Source organism: Chinchilla lanigera, unplaced genomic scaffold, assembly GCF_000276665.1.
Source record: "Chinchilla lanigera isolate Chin_1 unplaced genomic scaffold, ChiLan1.0 scaffold00020, whole genome shotgun sequence".
Taxonomy (NCBI): domain Eukaryota; kingdom Metazoa; phylum Chordata; class Mammalia; order Rodentia; family Chinchillidae; genus Chinchilla; species Chinchilla lanigera.
In genome coordinates, this window is record NW_004955421.1 from 6141750 (window position 1) to 6162267 (window position 20518).

Sequence of the window (20518 nt, forward strand, 5' to 3'; positions counted from 1 at the left end):
CCAAGGCAGGATGGCATGGGAGAGGGGCGTGGCAGTAGACAAATGTTCATGGCATGCCAGATAGAAAGCAGAGAGTAAAAGGAGGAGCTGAGAAAGGAGATATACCCATCCAAGTTACATCCCCAGTGACTCATTTCTTCTTACTAGGCCCCACTTTCTAGCAGCAAGCTAGTTATTCAGCACCATAATCAAATCACTTTCCAAAAGCACCTTGCAGGGCTTCTCTATATAAACTATAACATTCCACCTATGGCCCCCAAAAGGCTCGCGTGCATCTCTTCATCCAAAATGTGTGCAGTTCATTGTTAAGAGTTGCCAAAATCTTAACTGTTTCGGCATTGCTGAAAAGTCCAAGCCTAAAGTCTCTTCTGAGATTCAGAGCATGCTCATAGTTGTGAGCCCCTGTGAAATCAGAAAGAAGTTAAATGCTGGTGATTTACAATGGCAGGAGATCAATACTCCTATTCCAAAAGGAAGGAATGGGGAAGAAAGCAATGGGACCAAAGCAAGACTGAAACCCAGCAGAGCGACTTTATATCGGTAGTTCCAAGTCCTGCATCTAGGGCAAGATGTGGCAAGATACAAACTTTAACAGGTTTGGGTTGCTTTGCCCTAAGGCACAGCTGGTGTTTGTGGCCCTCATGGTTTCTCTTTTGGGCTCGTTTGCTCATTAGTTGTGGCTTTCCTCAGAGATTCCAACCCCAGACGCTCCAACTGTCTTGGGTCTCCACTGCACTTTGGCTTCACTTTCATAGCTTCACACTCTATCCTCTCAGGGGCACAATGCCTGGAGGCCTTTTTTCTGAAATCTGTGTGGAAACCTCCTGAACCCACAACTCTTACATTGTACATGCCTATAAAACTAGCACCACATAGAAGACACCAAGGTTTGCTACCAGCTCAAGCAACAGCCAGGCTCCCCTTGAACTGCTGTTGCAGGGGCTTCTAAGTACATAGATGATTTAGCACTGTGAAATGAATCCCAGGGAACCAATTCCCTACATGGCCTTTCTATAGCAAGGTGCCCTGGAGCTCTCTTCTCAAAGCAAAATCTTAAGGTATGGTGTCTTACTGATTCCTGACGTGTACTCAAGTCATTTTTCCTATTGTCCTGATCTGAAGTATTCAGTTTCTTTTTAATGCTAATTTTTTCACTTACCAATTTCTCTTCTGCTCCATTTTTGCAGGCTTTTTTTTTTTTTTTTTTTTTTTTTTTTTTGAGAGACATGGTCTCACAGGGTAGTTCAGGCTGACCTTGAACTCACCATGCAGTCCAGGCTGGCCTTGGATCTGTGGTGATCCACCTGCCTCATCCTCCTAAGTGCTGTGATTATAGGCCTGCACCACCACTCCTGGTGCAGGCTTTTTCTTTAGGGGAAAACTGAAACCTTTTTAAATGGGATTTTTGTTCATGATTTTCAGTATCAATCTGACTAAAAGCATGCTACAGCCTGAACTTGAAATTTTCTCTCCTATATTAACTTGCCAGCCTTAATCTCAGTCTTGACCCTATACTATATGCTCAAGCCATAATTGTTTTACTTGTGTTATTTCATTTAACCCTCTCAAAAGCCTTGTAATGTGCTTATTCTTACCAACACATATTAGGAAAAGGGACAGTTATAGAGGTATTTTTATTCTAGTCGCATGCATTCATTATGATATTAATCAGCATTATAAATTTCAAGGTAGGGAAATATACAACTATTTACTAAGCAATTTGCAGGCTTTCTTGTTTCCCAATCTTGCTCTTGGATCTAGAATTATGCAAGATACAGTTTATTTTATTTTTATTTTTATTTTTTTTTGGTTTTTCTCCTGTACTGGGAACCGAACTCAGGACCTTGCACTTGCCGGGCAGGCGCTTTGCTGCTGAGCTAAATCCCCAGCCACCACAAGATACAGTTTAAGAATGGCTCATGTAAGTGAAATGGACAGAGCATAGTTGTAGGAAAAATTGTAAAGATCATTCAAGGGGAAGAGATCTTAGAAGTAGGGACAAGAAGATTGCCTTGCTCCAAGTGTGTTCAGGAGATACCTGCAGTCAAAACGCTCATGCTTAGAGCACTCCCAATAGAGTGCAATTTACTAGATTTCCCCAAACACAGAAAAATAAACTGTAATACAAAATGGACCTTGCATTACACTGTATTTTTAATAAGTGTTAGCTGTCTTTAAGTGACCTTTAGCCTGCATGAAATCACCTCTGATCCTTCTTCCAAATATAGATGTCTAATGATATGATCAAGTAACTTGACCTAATTGATATTTCTAGAACAATCTCCAGAAAAAGAGCATACACTTTTTTTTAACTACAAATGGAACATTCATTAGTGCAGTTGATATTTGGGTCACTAAAGAAAAAAGCAAATTAAGAAATGAAAAATCATACCAAATACATTCTCAGAACATAAAACAGTAAGGAAGAAATCAATAACAAAAAGATAATAGGGAAATTCAAATATTTGGAAATTAAACCACACACTTATAAATAGCTCATAGGTCAAATAAAAAATATCAAAACAAATTTAACACATCTTGAGGGTTGGTAGCATAGTTCAGTGGTTGAAGTTTTGCATGACATGTTCAAGGCTCTGGTTTCAAGTCACAGAAGCTACAAAGGAAAGAAGGAAGGAAAGAAAGAAGGAAGGAAAGGAGGGGCAAAGTCCTTTAATAAAGAACAGAAAACACAACTAAACCAAACCCTCCCTCAATAAATAAATACATATTTTGAACTGAGAGAAAATGAGGGTGTAACATATCAAAATTTATTTATTACAGCTAAAGCTGTGTTTAGAAGAAAATAAAACCACATGTTTATATTACAAAATAAGAAAAATCTAAAATCAGCAATGTAAGCTTCAATTCTAGAAGTAAAAATACAAAACACAGCTGAATAAATACCCCCAAAACAAAAAGACATGGAAAAGATGAATCAAGCTAGTGAATTTGAAAAGAGAGAAACAGAGAAAAAAATAAAATCAAAAGCCAAACAAATAACTTTATGCCTATTAAATTATGTAAATTAGCTATGTAAATAAGCTATGTAAATTAAAGGGAGGACCTCTTTTAAATATACAAATTATCAAAACTAAGTGAAGAGAGATAGCCTCCAAAGTCCCATATAAATTAAAAAGATCAAATCACAATTTAAGAAAACAATTTCAAAAAAAGTTTGAAGCTATGGTGGTTTCACTCATGAATTCTACCAAATAATTTATATAACTTCCTTCAGGAAACAGAAGAGGAGAGAATATAATTCATTTCATGAGGTCAGTATTACATAAAAACAACATGATACATGGATAATATAAAAAAAGTGAAATATAGGAAATAAACTCAGTGGTTAGCACAGGCTGAGAATTTGTGACTGCTAGATGGCTTGAGCTACAAGTCTGAACTGCAACTGGTATTTTAGCTGCCACTGAGCTTGGATTCACACATGCCATTAAACATCATAGAGGATCAGCACAGTGAACATCACAATACAATGACACCACTTTGAGAAGAAAGAGAGCCAGGCCTGCTTCCAGTATATGAAAAGATGGGTTCCTCAGAGTGTTGAGAAGAAAAGAAAGCTGGGCACCTACGCGTGGAACTCTCAAACCCAAGACTGAGCAGAACAACAGAAGGAAACGAAGAACCTCCAACAGAGTTTCACTACCAACAGGTACCTGGACTTTGCCCCTGAGGATCTGGCCAAGATGCAGCTGCAGAACCAGCCACCTGCCTCTGGTGGGGGAGCAGACAGACATAAACAGGAGCTTGACTGTGTTCTTTTTTATTCCCATCAAAACTTTTGCAGCTTTGCATTACTTTTATTTGCTCAGAGGCTCCCAAATAATATTTGTTAAAAAGCAAATGTTAGTGTTAGACATAGGGATAATATTATGGTAAACTGATAAGCTGGGTAAGGTTTACTCTAATATGTGAAATATGTGAGTTTAATTTATTAATGGTAGAAAGGGAGAAGAATTTAACTGAAGTGGTTTCTTTATTGCATAATTTCTGTACCTGGTATGGAGCAAAAAGAAAAAAACTGACACGTTTAACTTGCAGAAAAACGTGCAAATCTGAAGCTAAAAATTTCCTTTATTCTTAGAGATGTAAAAGGTTATGACTTTGCTCAAGTAGTTGATCCACTGTATTACAGTATGTCAACTAGGGGCTGGGGATTTAGCTCAGCAGTACAGCGCCGGCCTGGCAAGTATGAGGTTGTGAGTTCGATTCCTGGTACCGGAAAAAAAAAAAAAATCTCCAGTATGTCAACTAGACTAAACTGCAAAAGATCTGAACTTAGTAATTTCCCTTCAGTTTTGAGAGACAAAAGTATTTGCACAGAAAAATTTAAAAGTATTAAAGAAGCGGGTCCATTTTATTGTACTGACAATTATCAAGCCCAAAACAAGTGAAATATGTTTATCAATATTTGAAATGCAGGGCTGGGGATTTAGCTCAGTGGCACAGCCCCTGCCTGGCAAGTGCAAGGTCGTGAGTTCGATTCCTGGTGCTGGAAGAAAAACAAACAAAAACAAAACAAAACAAAAAATATTTGAAATGCATTGTTTTCTTGAATTTACCAAAAGAATAGTAAAAGTAGGATGATATTTAGCAATCATTTTTTAAAAAGTTAATATTCAGATCATGTACTATATTCCAGTGGTTTCTTAAATTCATTTCAAAACTTCATATATTCTAAAAGTTCTAAAAAATTCATATATTCTGAATATACATGGTTTGTTTAAAAATCAGAGCAATTTGAAAAAAAATTGAAGAACTGGGGATTGTACCCAGAGCCTTCACTCTGAAATGCCAACCTCACCGGGTGCTTTTTTTGGGGGGGTGGGCTAACACAGTGTATCAGTAAGTATCTAAGTTGCTCAGGCTTGGCTTAAACTGGTAATCTTCCTGTCTTAGCTTTCTTACAGGAAAGTGCTATTAAAATTGCTAAATTTTTTAAAAAGAAAAATACAGAGTAATTGTACTCCTGTACTTATCTTAAAAAGTCTTTAAAAAGGCAACAAAACAAATCCACTAACACAAAAAATTCATAATACATTATAGATGAGTGGGTTTCATCCAAGGAATACAAGATTGACCCATTATTTAGAAATCAATTATTATAATTCTCTCATGGTCAGACTAAAGAGGAAGCATGTGATTTCAGTACAGGTTGAAAAATCACTAAACAAAATTCAATATATATTCAAGATAAAAACCATTAAGTAGGAAGAGAAGAGAACATCTGTCATAATAGGCATCTACAGAAAGCCCACAATCAGCACTGTACTTAACAGAAAGAGACCATAACCAGCAAGGTTTTCCCTTCTTCTTTAGCGTTGTATCAGCAGTTCTTGCTGGGATGAAGAAAGAAGAATATAAAGGCATACATGTTGCAAAGGTGAAAAAGTGGTCTAATTTTGCAAATGGCATCACTGTTTATGTAGAAATCACCCCTTAGGGGGGAAAAACATAATAATTGACTTAAGCAAGTGTTCTAATTTAGACCTCAAATGTCCCCCAGTAGTTTCATGTGTTCAGTGTTGGGCTTCTGAAAGGCAGTTAGATCATGAGGGGTCTAAGTTCATCAGGGGGTTAGTCCATTGATGAGAATAATTTTGCAGCCTTATTAGGAGATAAAGTGTATATAGGAAGTGGTGCCTGATCAAAGGGAGAGTATTATGAGGTTGTCACCTTGGGGACTTTACTTGACTCCTTCTATGGCTTTTTTGTTTTTGCTTATATTCCAAACTGCCATGATATGAGTGGCTTTGCTCCACTGTACCTTTCTGCCATGATGTTCTGCCTCACTGGGGCTCACAGCAATGGAACAAGCTGACAAAGACTGGAATCTATGAAATCATAAGCCAAAATAAACCTTTGTTTAAATTGCTTGTTTCCAGGTATTTCATCAAAATGACAGAAAGCTGATAAAACACAACAAAGGAGCAAACTGTGAAGGAATTAGACAGAAGTCAATCATGTTCCTATATATTAGCAAATAAGAGTTCAAATTTTAAATGAAAAACAATATGGTTAACAAAATCTCCTTATGAAACAGTGCTTATGAATCAAAGTTTGTGCAGAAGTTGCATGTTGAATAGTACAAAGTATGGATGAATTTTTAAAAATCTAAATAAATATCCCACAGTCTTGTGTACACATGAATATTAAGTCAAAATTTCAATGACCTTTCTATGTCTTCTCAGATTTTAATGCCTAATTTGACATTTATATGAAAAGGTAAAAGAAGTAAACCACCAAAACAGTTCTGGAGAATAACTAAACTGTACCACCCAAGTTTAAGACTTAATACCAATTGAGAGTATTAACAAGAGCATAGTGCTGATAAATTGATAAACACTTAGATTGAGGGGAAGATAGAGGTCCACAAACAGACCAATCAGAAAAGTATCAAATGATCACTGGTAAGAGTGCAAACAGAACTGAAGGAAAAGAAGACTCTAGAACATTTGGATATTCATATGAAAAAACAATGAATTACTCTATATAATATTAATTCTGTATGACCTTGAATGTGTTGATAGGTGTTTAGATATGCTATGAAAAGTGCCACTTACAAAAAAAGGATTGAATTATAAAAAAATTTACATTTACTCTGTGAAAGACAGTACAAAGAGAGTAAAACACTGTCTAGAGACTTGGACAAAGTCACGTATCTGACATGGATTTTCTCCAGGATGTAAAAATAGCTCATAAACTCAGCAATCAACCAACAAAAACAAAAAGATAAATAAGAAAATATTGTCTGAATACACAATTTTACCATAAAAAGACATGAAAATGCCACAAAAGTATGTGAAATGACACTCAATATCTCTCGCTAGAAAAATGTTAATTAAGAACATAGAGGCATACACTACAGAAAACACTAATAGAAAATAGAAAAACACTAATAGAAAACACTACAGAAACAATAATAGCAAACAGCTAAGACACCAATTTTGGACAAGATGAAGAGCGATGAGACTGTTCATTTATTGCTGGTAGGAGTGTACAATGATACAGCTGCTTTAGAAAGCAATTTGCCACTTAAAGTTCCTCAGTAAACATAGAGATATATCATAGAGTTCCTATCCTAGATTTTTAAGTGAATTGCAACTTTCTGTTTACACAAATGCATGCAAGCTTACAGCAACTTCATAAATAATCACAGAAAAAAATCATCATTCCATCGTTAATAGATAAACAAACAATAGAATATCCATAAGACAACAACAAACAGGAACTATTGGCTCATGTCAGAGTGTGAATAAATATTAGGTGCATTCTGCTAAGTGAGAGAAGATAAGCGGAAAGGCTACTTACTAGAAGTGAAAGGCCAAAACCAAAAAGAATTATTCATAAATTGGTACTCTGATAGCAAATTTATTCATCAGAGAGATAAAGAGTAGAACTTCTGAAACTGCTTTCTATACGTAAATTGAGTAAATGAACTAAATAATGGGACCCAGTTCTCTTACTGTCAGAAAAAGAGTTTATGTAGAAGCAAGGGAGTAATGTTAGATATAAGGAAACCTACAGTGCTTAAGTTAGTCTCAAAAAAGTTAATATAAACTGCAATTTTTGAGAGAGTGATACATACATGTAGTTAAGCATACATTTATGTGTATGTATTATAATGTATGTATATACATACATTTATGTGTGTATTTGTCTGTTTATACACAACCTAGCAATACCCTGAGATGGCCTATGGGCAATGAACATGCATAGGAACAAATACACTCAGTGCCCACTTGTTTCTTTTGCAACACCATCTTTCAGCACAATAAACCATGTCTATGTGGAAAAGTGATGGATGCTAAGACTAGAATAAGGCTCACATAAGATTTACTCTGGGTCATCATTCACTGTCAAGAAGGAAGAAGAGTACTAAAAAAAGGAAAGAAAATGCTAGGTGCCTGTCAAAAGGACACAGGAGCCAATTTGAAAGAGCTTTCAATTAGCAAAGCTAAATCACTACACACATAAAATAGTGGTGGCATTGACTTGTTATTTAAAGAATACATATCCAAGAATCCCTACTGATATAAGTGCCAGGATAAGCAAAGAAAGAAATACCTGAGAAAGAAGGAATGAACGTTTCTGGCACAACAGTTCCAAATAGTAGAAGCAAGAGAAGTAGAATATCATTACTAGAATATTAAAACAACTGGAATGAGGGAAAGGAGAAAAAGAAGGAAATATATATATATATATATAATATATATGAATAGCTGAAATAACTGTACTGCTGATGCCTAATCATTTAGAGTAACAGTTAATGCTTGTTTTTGACCAATTTTGCATTCTTCTATCTGGTAATCGGAACAACTAGTTTGAAGATAACAATATGCAATATAACAACCATTAGTGAATTCCTACCATCTTGTCTAGTGAAACTCTGTATCATTTCTAATGTGCTTTTTTGTTTTTCTTTTTTATTCTCTTTAATGGTTTGATTAGTGTTGTATTCTTACATCTGGTAATCTGAGCAACCTCACTGAAGATAACAGTATGTAATATAACAACCACTGTTAATTCCTATCACTTTGTTCAGAACCCTGTATCATTTTTATTGTTTTTGCTTTGTTTTGTTTTTGTCTATGTTGTTGGTATTTTAGTATTGTTCTTTTTCATTATTCTCTTTAAAATAAAATAATTAATAATTTTTGCTTATAAGACACATTGATGAATGCTAAAAATGTCTGGAAAACTATGTGATGAAATTGGATATTTATATTCCCTAACAGCATCTCCCTCCACGTGTACATATGTGTATATACTATATATACATATATGTATATATGCACACACATATATTTATATATACATGTATGTACATGTACATATAATTACACTACAGTTTTAATACATACAATATTTTTTGATTCTCTTCCTTTGAAAGGGTGGATATTAATGTGTGCTGATTTGAATATATATGTCCCTCCCAGTATCATATACTACAGCCAATGTGATAATGTTACAAGTTTCCTGGTGGCACTGCTGCAGGTAGCCACAGGCATAGATTTTGAGAAATGCTCCTTTGGGTGCCTCCACATCAGCTGAAAAGAGCTTTGGTAGTAGTAGTGAAAGGGAAAACTGTAAAAGTTCTTTTTAAAACTTTGCTCTTTTGAAACTGCCTAGCTCTGTAACTGCTTCATGGCTTTGTAATTACTTTCTTGATGCCTGTAACCATGAGTGTAACTGAACATACAGGATACTCGATTGTACCAAGCTTTGCGGTCATTAATCTAGTCTTGTAACAAGTGGTCATTAATCTAGCCCTGTAGCCAATGATCTCACCCTCCTAGTGAATCAGAAGAACTGCCAGGCTGTTTGGTCTCACCTTTAGACCTCCTTTGTAACCCTGCTTGTGCATCATATAACAGCCCTAGACCACCAGAGATCAGGGCCTGATATTGTGGGAGTGATCTCATTCATGCCCGTCAACATAAATAAAACTGCCTCCAAATCCTGGGTGTCATTTCAGTGTTTCTGCTTGCCATTGTAGTAGGGTTTCTGCATCAATATTCTGGCCAGCCTTTTTAGGGAGCTTTTAGAATTGTGACATAGTGGGAAGAAAGAGAGAAGATGGATCGTTAAGCACTGCTATAAAGCAAACAATGATGCAGAGAGAGAGACACAGGCAAGGTGTCTCTGGGCAATGGCTACTCTAATCTCCATGCCATATTGCTCCAATTCTGGAAGGCATTATGCATTAGGGAGGCATGAAACCATCCATACACTGTCCTGGGGCTGCTGGTGAGAAGAAATGGATACTTTACCACCTTCTCTGCAGGAGCAGGGAATCATTCTGAACGTAAACCCAACTTCCCGACAGGATTCAATTACAGCTGAGTGATTAAGCAAATAAGAGCAAACTCCATTTGACTGTGTGATTAGTGCAGGGGTGGTCTGCACTCACGGATGGAGGGCTCAACCAGCTCACACTGGGGGAATGAGGCGTGCTGTTTCATGATTGCTGACTGAGAAACTCCACCCGTCTTCCAGAGAACTGCCCACAGGTAAGCAATATCAAACAACCAAACAAAAGAGAAATGGTCTATTAGCATGGTAATGGGAATGAACATGTTCATTAAGTTAAGACATAAAGAAAGAAGATTGGAAAACAGAAGAAAAGAGATAAACATTCTGTTTTGGTCTAACCCTGAATGGCTTGAATTGTACCTACCTACTGAAAAGAAAATAATTTAGTTTTTATCAGATCCATAAGACAATGTGGCCAGTCTAAAAATTCACTTATATGGTGTGGGGATGACTTCAACTCAAGCATTCATGAAAGCCAGAAATGTATCCCTGTGAGAAAATAAGGTGGGTTGTGCATGTCAATCAACAAAGAATGGAGCAGCACACACCATACACATGTACAAACATACACATACATACACACATGCACATGCATGCTCATGTGTGCCATCAAATGCCAGGTGGCTTATTTCTCAATAAGATGATAATCCACCATGTGCAATCATATTTGCATCTGAATCTGCTGCCCTATAGAATATAAATTCATTCTCTTGGTTCATGTTCAGCCAAGTCCCTCAGAGGGAATTTGGTTTTCCATTGGGATATGTCTGATGCTATGTGGGCACTACAACACATAAGCAAATTACAGTAAAAAAATTATTTAACAGTAAGGGCTTAAGAATCTAACTTTTCAAGGATATTCATTTGCCTATGAAATCTATTTGGAACTTGACTGTATCAATCGGGGTAGGAACTTTTGAATTAATTAACATTTGGGGGAGCACACATTCATAGCCCCGAATAGTCTAATCATAAATGTAAATGAAGATCCGTGTCACCTATGGGACAGCTCCATTCATGGTAGCACTGACTGAGAAAGCCTATTTTCAGTGGTTTCAGAAGTGATAAGCTGCTGAGATAATGGGAAAAATTTGAGTCTCTGAAATCAATCTTCTTTTTGATTTGGAGCTGAAAACTGATCAGTTTTTGTCTGCCCCCATGGGAACAATCTGTAATAGAGGAGGGACCTCAGGAATCATAGCAAAGATTAAAATAAAATACTTTCCTTTCTCAAGTGATTATGGATTCTTGTTCATCTATAAAGCAGAAGTAAGAGGAAACAATTTACAGTTTGCAACTCACTCGTGAACCTACTTCTACACAACATATTTCTCTGGATTATTAGACCTATTATTTAGATATGCCAATTCACTTAGAAAATATTACTGAGACTGTTATGTGTAAAGTTCTGTAGGATTTTTTTAAAGGAAGCAGAAGGAGCTTTAGGATAATCAGGAAATTGAGATGCACATGGTGAAGACCATTGAGATTAATGATATGAGTCATAAATGAAGGATTGGTGTTCTCTGACTTCAGTCTACACGTCCAATATCATTCTAAGTGCTTTAGAGCTGCTAACACAGTAACTGGTCATTTTACCCTATGGGAAACAGGCATTATAAAGTTAATTCATCCCAAATCACAAATTTAACTGGAGAGAAGTACTAGGATTTTCATTTTCTAGTACTTCATGCTAAGTGGTGAAATAGCTTTGTTGTCCTCATATACTTCACAAATTAAGAGGAAGGGAGAGATAGATTAGTACTATAGAGTTTTAAATGTGAAATGTCCCAAAAACACTAAGAGTTTAGATCCCAATGTAAAAGAGGTGACTGCATCATGAAGACACTCACCCCAGAGACCCACTGATGGGTTCATAGCTGGATGGGCTGTTAGGACGTGGGGCCTGAATGGAGGAGTCCCTGAAAGGTCTGACTTTGCTCTGCTCTTCCTTGCTTTGTTTCCTGGAGGCCATGGTGTGAGTGACTGTCACGTCCTTCTGCCATGATGGCAGTGCCTTGCAACCAGCCCACTATACACTGAAACTATGACTTAACATAACCCTTTATTCCTTTAAGTTGTGTATGTTAGGTATTTTGCTCCAGCAACAGAGAAAAGGCTAATTCATATGGTGTAGATGGTAAAATATAGACAAAAGAGCTAGTTAAAAGAATCAAAGGATTTATGGAAGAAATTCAATCTGAGATGGGCTTTTTCACATCTGTGGAAGGAAAGATACTTGGAAGAGAAAGATCAAAATGAGGTTATTTTACATAGGATTGTCCTCCCCCACTCCGCTACATTTTCTAGTGGATTACTGGTTTTGCTGACGATGGTGAGGTGTTTAGTATAACCAAGCAATAGCTTATCAATGATTGCAGCCAAAGTCACTTATGATATCCAGAGCTGTGACTGTGCTCGCGGTACCAGTAAGCCTTACGTAAAAGGCTGAAAACCAAGTCCTAACACTGGTAAGCCAGGAAAGAGTTGGAACATGAATCCCTGGCATTATATATCACTGAGCAGAAGTAACAATATCAACAGCCACCTACTTCCTGACCTGGCAATGTGAGATACCTGTGGTCAGTTTTCTGTTATTTGCAACTTGACATAGTTTTAAATGATCTTTGCTTTCAGAGAGTCCTCACCTCACTATAGAGATGGGGGAAAATTCTTAGAAAGTCAAATAAATCACAGAGCAAATGACAGAACCAAGAATCACTACTTGGAAAGAGGAAGCAGAGGAAAAGAAAATGGCTAACATCACATGGAATTGTGGGCAATCTGTTAGGTGGCAGGGGGACACAAAATGGCATGAATATAAGTGCCCATATGAAAATTGGAACTATATTCTGGTGATAGAAATGCCCTTGTTGGAAACCTGAGAGTTAGTAGTTTAGGGACATTGGGGTTTCCTAGCTGCTAATTTTGCATAACTTTTGAGACATCCATATAACTTTCCTGATTGAAAAGGGAGAGGGAGAGAAGAAAAAAGCAAGGTCAGACGAATACCAGAAGAAAAGGCTCAGCCGGGAGAATATACATAATATTGTGGAGAGCAAGGAGAGAGGAATTTGGCTGCAGTGAAGTATTATGAAGACTGAGTTAGCCTGCACAAAATGATAAGACAGACCACAAGGAGCTATGTATCCACACAAGAAATTTCTTACTATGTGCTGCCAAGGAAGCCTACATCTATCAGTCAGAGTAAAACTCAGGCACGATCTACATGTGCTAAATAGGACTTAGTCCTTTATGTCTTTCAGCCAAAAAATATGCTGTAGCAGTCTCTGATAAATGTGTTTCAGAATTTCAGTGGCATCATTTGTTCTGAAAAGCATTTGCCTCAAACTTTGGGACATGTTAAGACTTATAGAAATCTTGGACAAAGGTGTGTAAATTCTAGCTGGCTTGACTTTATCCCACAAGCACTAAAAGAACACTTACCAGAACCTTTCTGTGATATGTATAGCTGATGAAGTCAACCCAGAGAGCATGCTTAACTGCATCAGAGCTGAGACTGAAATTAAGCTTTTTGACTACTGCTTTGACATTCTTTCAGTTTGTGAAGCTACACTCTAAGTTACACTCTTCATAGTCCCTATGTTCATTAGTTCAGTTAAAATATTTACTAAGCAACTGCTGTGTTTCAGACACTCTTAGTTGCTAAGGATATAAAAATCAACATAAAGGACAAGCATCCTACTCACTTGCACAGGGATATATACTAATAAGAAATTTTCCTTTTTATATTCTATTTTAAGATTGTGACAGCCTCTGCAAATGCTCTGAGCATAGCTTATAACCAAAATCCCAGTACAGAACAGCAAGTTCTTCTCAACAGCTGGTATCTTGGCAGGTCGTGAGAGGGTTAATCAAGGATGTGCTCATTTCAGGGAGCCTTGGAAGGCAAGCTGTTCATTTCCCTGAACAAGAACTAAGAAATTGGCTGATATTTTACAGTCACTGGTTTTCTCTGCAGCTCAAGTACCCTTGGCAGCCAAAACCAATTGTCACTTGTCTCCAGGAAGATTCTCTGTAAGGACGTTCCACTGTACATCCACGGACAATAAAAGGAAAGCCTATTTATGAGGCTGCAACATGGGTGGTGTTACCAAACTACTGTTTCCTTTGAGTCAATTCTCAGTTGGCTATTATGTGGGGGGAAATGAAGCAGGTTTAACTTAGGATTCATTCTCATTTTGAAAATTAGGGAATAGTAGGGTTTCATGTCTATATAGAAATCCCTCCAGAGAATTTAGAATTTAGTGGGAGCTAAGGGCTAGCATACATTTAAAGAAAAAATTTTACATTTCTAGAGCAGTAATTTTAAAGCTGTGTCATTATTTTTGTGAAATTTCTTGTAATCTATGTGTACAGTTTTGCACTGTAATATGCTGCAGAAAAATAAAACTTCAAATGTCTCCACTATTTTCCATGAATGATTTAATAAGTAGATTTATGTCATTCCTTATTGCTTCTTTTACTGAAATGAAAATCCCCCTTCCATAATAACTGGTTTTATCAGCACCAAAGGTTTTTAATGTATACAGCTTAATTTTTTTATTGTTTATTTTTGTGGTGCTGGGGACTGAGTCCAAAGCCATATGCACGCTGAGGAAGTGTTACACCACTGAGCTACAATCCCAACCCTACCTCCATTTTTACTTCCACACCAACACTGAAGAGTTGGTAGAATTGGAGACAGGGGCCCATTTCATAGATCAGGTGATGGGGACTTGGAAATTAAGTTAATTTGTCATAGGTGAAGGAAGGACAAAAAGTGAAAATCCTTAACCCTCTATGCAAAGCTATTTCCTTACCAGCCTTTATAAATTATTATGCTGAGAATTCTCTCTTTCCCCACTCCTCACTCTTGTGTCCATCATACTTCTCCAAAATGGATCAATATAGCAGAATAAACAGAATGCTTGTAACTCCCCTGTGATCTTCTAGGATGTCAAACCCTTCTGATAGTGGATGTACAATCTGTTCATTTAATACATCAGTGCTAGATATTTTAACTCAAAACTTTCAAATAAATGTGTGTTTCTTTGTATATCCTTAGACAAGAAAAAGGATTGGTCTTCATTCTGTCACCAGGAATAGAGACGACTTGTAGTCAGAACTCCAATTTGTTCTGTGTGATTAATGAAATGATTAAATACATTGTGCATGGAATCTACCTTTATAAAAAAAAAAGCACTATTTCTTTACCATCATACTATCAAGTTGGGTAGTGCTTTGCACACTGGGCATCAAAATTAGATAGTATGATTTGTTGTTACTGAATTACTGGCCAAGACATGCCAAAATATAAGTTGAGCTTTAACAATTCTGCTTATTTCATCATGTTTTCCTGTAGCTCTCTTCACTCTTTCTATGACATGTCTACTAAAATATACCAATATTACAGAAAAACATCACCTCTCTTAAGACTTCAAAGACTACACAAAGTAATAAAAGTCATTTTTAGAGAATTTGAGGATTTGTCATTGTTAAAAACATCCTGTTGTTTATCAGTGTGTATGTCTCAAACCAAAGAACTGGAAACAAATGAATCCCACACTTAATGCTTTTAGAAATCTGCCATTGTCACAATTTTTTCACAAAGTCCAGAGTGAATTTGTGGAAGTTCATTTTGATTCTCAACTTGACTGGATTGGGAAAGGGCTGGAAAATTAGTAAACCACACTTCTGGGTGTGTCTCTCAGTCAGCCTGTAGGTCAGCAATTTGAGGGGAGAACATTTGCCCTGATGATGAGTGGGCTGGGGGCTGGGATGGAAAAAAAAAAAAAACCTCAGAGGAACCAAGAAGCCAGGCAGCACTTGCAAACTCAATTCTATCAGAGTGGGTGCTCCTTTGCTGCTGCCATTGCCTGCAGACTTCAGATTCCGCTTCTTCCACCCTTTGACAGGGACTCACACGGATGACTGCAGAAGGGTTCCATTCCCTCAGCATCAGATTGGCGCTACATTCTTGGTTTCCCCATTGCTACTGGATTCTCTGGGTCTCTGGTATACAGAAGGCCATTGTGGCACTCTCCAACTTCCAATTCTGTAGGCCAATCTAATAAATTCCCCTTTTAAATTTAAATAGATAAATACATAGATAGATAGATAGATAGATAGATGATAGAGATAGATTGATTTTCTTCCTCTAGAGAACACTGACCAGCATAGAATTTTTCCCTTCCTTAGGGAAGAGCATCATATTTAAGGCTTTGTATTAGCTGCTGCTTCTTTTACCACAATGGGCAAGTTAGGATTCTTGTTAACATCAAAGTCTTTGCCTACTGACTAAAGTAGGTAGTTTTGCATAAATGTTTCTCAAGTGCAAAATCCATTGCTCTGTTGAAACTGCAAGGCTAAGTGTTCACAGACTTTTCCAAGTGTATTGAATAGGATTAGGCATCTGTAACTGATTCTTCCAATGTACTGATCTGCCTTTGCAAAAGTCCTGCTAATTTTCCTATACTTTTAAGAATATTCCTACAAGAAGTCAAGCCATGAAAGTGCTATCAAGTTGGACATTCAGTAAGTATGTGTTCAGGTCACACCTGAGTCTGAAGAATTTTTTTGTAGTAAATTATTGCAGATGAAGTTAGTGTACTGATTTGCAAATTATAATTGGGTTTAACGATAAGATTAATTTCAAAAAAATCAGCCTTATTCAATTCCTGTCACAGATCAATTATGTTTGTCTAATGAGGGAGCAAGCCCTGAGTCCAAGAATGATAAAACAGACTCAGCTTCAAAAGACTCCCAAGTGATTTACTCAGAGTTGCATCTGATAAAGCCAAAGTCCATTCCAAAATGGTGCTGTTAGTATTAAATCAAAATCGATGTTTTTTGCACAGCAAAAATAAATTCATTTTTATTGTGGTTTTATAATAGAAATGAAAGATTTTTCATTCTCAACCAGAGTATATTAAAAGGAAATAAAATCACACCTTTAAGGATCTCAATATAAATTTGACTTACCATTTGCAACAGTCTTGAAAAAAGTGGAAGAGATGTCCATGCAAACATCCTTAAATTCATAAAGCGACATGAGTGCTTAAATAAAGGCTGTGACTGTTTTGAAAGGTTTATGTTTTGGGTTACAAACATTTCTTTAAAGAGTGAGACTCAATAGGCATTATGTTCACCTTTGTCACTGCATATGCCAAGGTTATTGAAACTTACTAAATTGAGTAAAGTTTAAGAAAAAGGCTATGTTGCATGCATAATGAAATGAATACTTTTGAAAGTATATTTGGTAAGCTGAACAACTAATTTGAAGTCAACAATATGCAACATAACAACCATTAGTGAATTCCTACCATCTTGTCTAGTGAAACTCTGTATCGTTTCTAATGTATTTTTTGGTTTTTATTTTTATTCTCTTTAATGGTTTGATCAGTCTTGCATTCTTACATCTGGTAATCTGAGCAACTTTGTTGAAGATAACAATATGTAATGTAACTGCCACTGTTAATTTCTATCATTTTGTTCTGAAACCCTGTATCATTTTTATTGTTTTTGCTTCATTTTGTTTTTGTCAATGTTGTTGGTATTTTGCTATCTTTATTTTTTTTATTATTCTCTTTAAAATAAAAAGTAAAAGGAAAGTAGTTGGATATGGAAAGCAGTTATTTCTGATAAATACAATTACAGGCCAGTATCAGAGCAATCCCTACAAGGAAAGAATGTAAAAGAAGAAATGTCTATAGACATTACAATCTGTATGCAGACTTTATGGCAAGTCAGAAATTACATGAACCTCAGGTTTACCAATCAGCCCAATGAATAACAAATTACATCTTGAAATTTTACCATACAAAACAAGACTTGAACAACTGGATATTAGATATGTTATAGAAAAAATGAGGAAAAAAACCATAGCCTTGTAACAAAGAAGGTGGGTTTTAATTTAGGCTAAATCAAGCTATCATCTTATTCAGTTCTAACTAATTCTGGAAAATTTTCTTCCTAGGAGGGTAAGGTACAGATAATGTCACATTCAAATACTTGAATTAGAGATTAGAACTAATCTGTATCATTGCCACATGGACAATATTTTAAGTTTAAAAAGTGAAAGAATATACATGATCATCTACATGTAAAGTCATTTGCTATCCTTATCTGACACATAGGTTCAACCTGTTTTACGTGCTAAAACCAACCTTGACTTAGGCTCCACAAGTTATAGCCAAAATAAAATCACCTTGACTTCAGGAATGACTGAGAAGTAAGTATAAAGAAGATTATTCTATAAATAAATACAATTAAGTAGATGAGTAAAAGGTGTAGAGAGTCAAGAACACTTTCTTCCTGTCAGAACAAGGATAAAACTGTGCCATCCAGAAAGTAAAGGTGTCTGGAACCACAGCAGTCTCACTCATGGACACAGTCTGGCTTGGACATCTAGGGTACTGGAGTCTTTATGCAGCCCAGGTAAGTACAGTATATGTGCACTGCACTGTAGAGTGTTTTACCCCTGGGTAGGAGTTCCTCTCCCTCGGTATTTAGGGATGACTGCTTCCCCTTAAACTTATAATTATGCACCAAGTCCTATGCAGTACTTATAGATGCTTTTTAATTCAATAAAACCACACAATAACATTACAGGTGTATAACACTACATATCAGATGGGGCTAATGGGAATGGTGTCAAAAAGAGGTGCTCCGTAGAGAATTTCAAAAAGAAATCTCTAGAAATCATCTGCCTTTTATCTTACCCATGTAACAGTAATTTTAAACAATCTGTCAAAAGTACCGGTCTTCTAAAAAAAGTCTCTTAGTGTTGTGGGCCATGAATCAAGAAACTTCTCTGTATTTACTTCTTGTAAAAGATTGTTTTTGAAACAAAATTAATAAAATTTGTTCTTTGACAAACTTAAAATATGCATAGATTGGCAAAATTGGCAAAGCTGTCAATTGAACATACATATATTGATTTTTTAACAAAATAACAAATCAGAAACTATTATTTTAGTATTTGTTTCTGCAACAGGCAAAACTGAATCTGTATGTAAGTTCAAGTCAATAAAATAATGTGTTTAAGACTTGTTCTCTATTTTCCCACTCTAAATTTATTATTAGCACATGTACAATGGAGATATGAAAGGAAATAGGAGTCCACCATTTACATTTGTTTTCTTTCCATTATTATTACTCCAAATTTACTCTGAATTCAAAGGATGTCCAAGTCATATAATATTTTGATTCAGAAATGAGCATGTGAATCTGCAGAGTGATTTACTCAATATGAACCTGTAAATAAATTAAGCCTCAAAACTAAGCTCAATCATATAACAAAAATTGTACTTATTATGAGGAAGTGAATATTTAACAATAGCCATGAAATTGGAGGAAATGTGAGTTAGAGACTAAAAAACTAGATTTAGGTTCCTGGTCAGTGCTCTACTGAAGGTCAGTTAAATCTAGATTGTAATAAAACAGAAGGGGCCACAAAACCTAAGTTCATCTGGTCTAATAATTTCCCAAACCAGACCACTGTATACAAAGTAAATGATATATTCTATCTTGTTAATTATATGATGCACTTATTTTTAAAATAAGTAGAGAATTTCAAAATTCTCTACTTATGGCTCATTTGGACTATTAGCATAAGTGCTCTGAATTAATGTTCAACTCTGAGACAGACACACAGACAGACAGACAGACAGACACATACACACACAGGAGCCCATACTTCCCATGACCCAAATTTCATTACTGAAGCTGAACACTCTGGTACTTTGGTGATTAGCGTTTTGTAACTTTGTGTATCTGTGATTATGAGTATTGTGATTTCTATTTTGCTAATTAAACCTGTGGAAATTAGTATGTTTTCCTCAATTTCCTTCAAAGGTTCTTTTTCTATCACAATTTAATTGAGTAATTCGGGTGCAATAGAGACAAATTAAGATTTCCAATGATGTTTTCCCCTTGCAGGAAAGATATTGACACTCCTGTACTAGTTATATTTGAAATTTCACTTTACAAAGGTACATAAAGCACTTTTAATTAACAGACCTAATCTTCAAATTGCTTTGATTAATATATTGTTTGAATCAGCTTTTGTATAAAATTTGACTTATTAGAATTTCAAAAAAAATGTATTGGGTCAGGAACCCCATTTATTTTCTTTTAAAAAACTGTTAGAGTGTTTCATGTGGGTCAATAATTCTTCTTTGTGAACTTTTTAACTGACAATAAAATCCATGCATAGAGTTTTAATGAATCATTCTATGACCTGGCTTAGACTGCATTTGTATAGCTGTTCATCTGAAATGGTAGTGCTGATCAAAAGTATTTGTACCATATGATGTTTCCAAAAAGCCATTTTCAAAGCATTTGTTCCTTATCTAACCAAATGCCCATGCAAATTCTTTTCTTTGGTTTGGATTTAACAGAAGTGTTTTTAACTTTTATAATCTATTTTAAAGGCACTTTTTCATAAAGTTTCCCATGAGAACTGGTTCATTCTTTTATTATTATTTGTTTGCTTGAGACTTTAATATTTACAGTTATGTTCTAATACTAACAATACTGAAAACTTCATCAAGAATTTTGAGTGTTTAGTGTGTGCCAGGCTTTGCATCAATTTTTAGACATATTACTATGTAATTTAAATTCACAAAAATTTATGATGGACAAAACAAACCTCCAAGAGACTGAATTTGTTTCTCTGGGC

General features: G+C 35.9%; 1 protein-coding gene across 3 annotated transcripts in view; it reads right to left on the reverse strand.

Annotated features, from left to right (window-relative positions):
* Window positions 1-20518, reverse strand: part of Grm7 (glutamate receptor, metabotropic 7) — an 818896-nt gene that overhangs the window by 418088 nt on the left and 380290 nt on the right. The window lies entirely within an intron of this gene.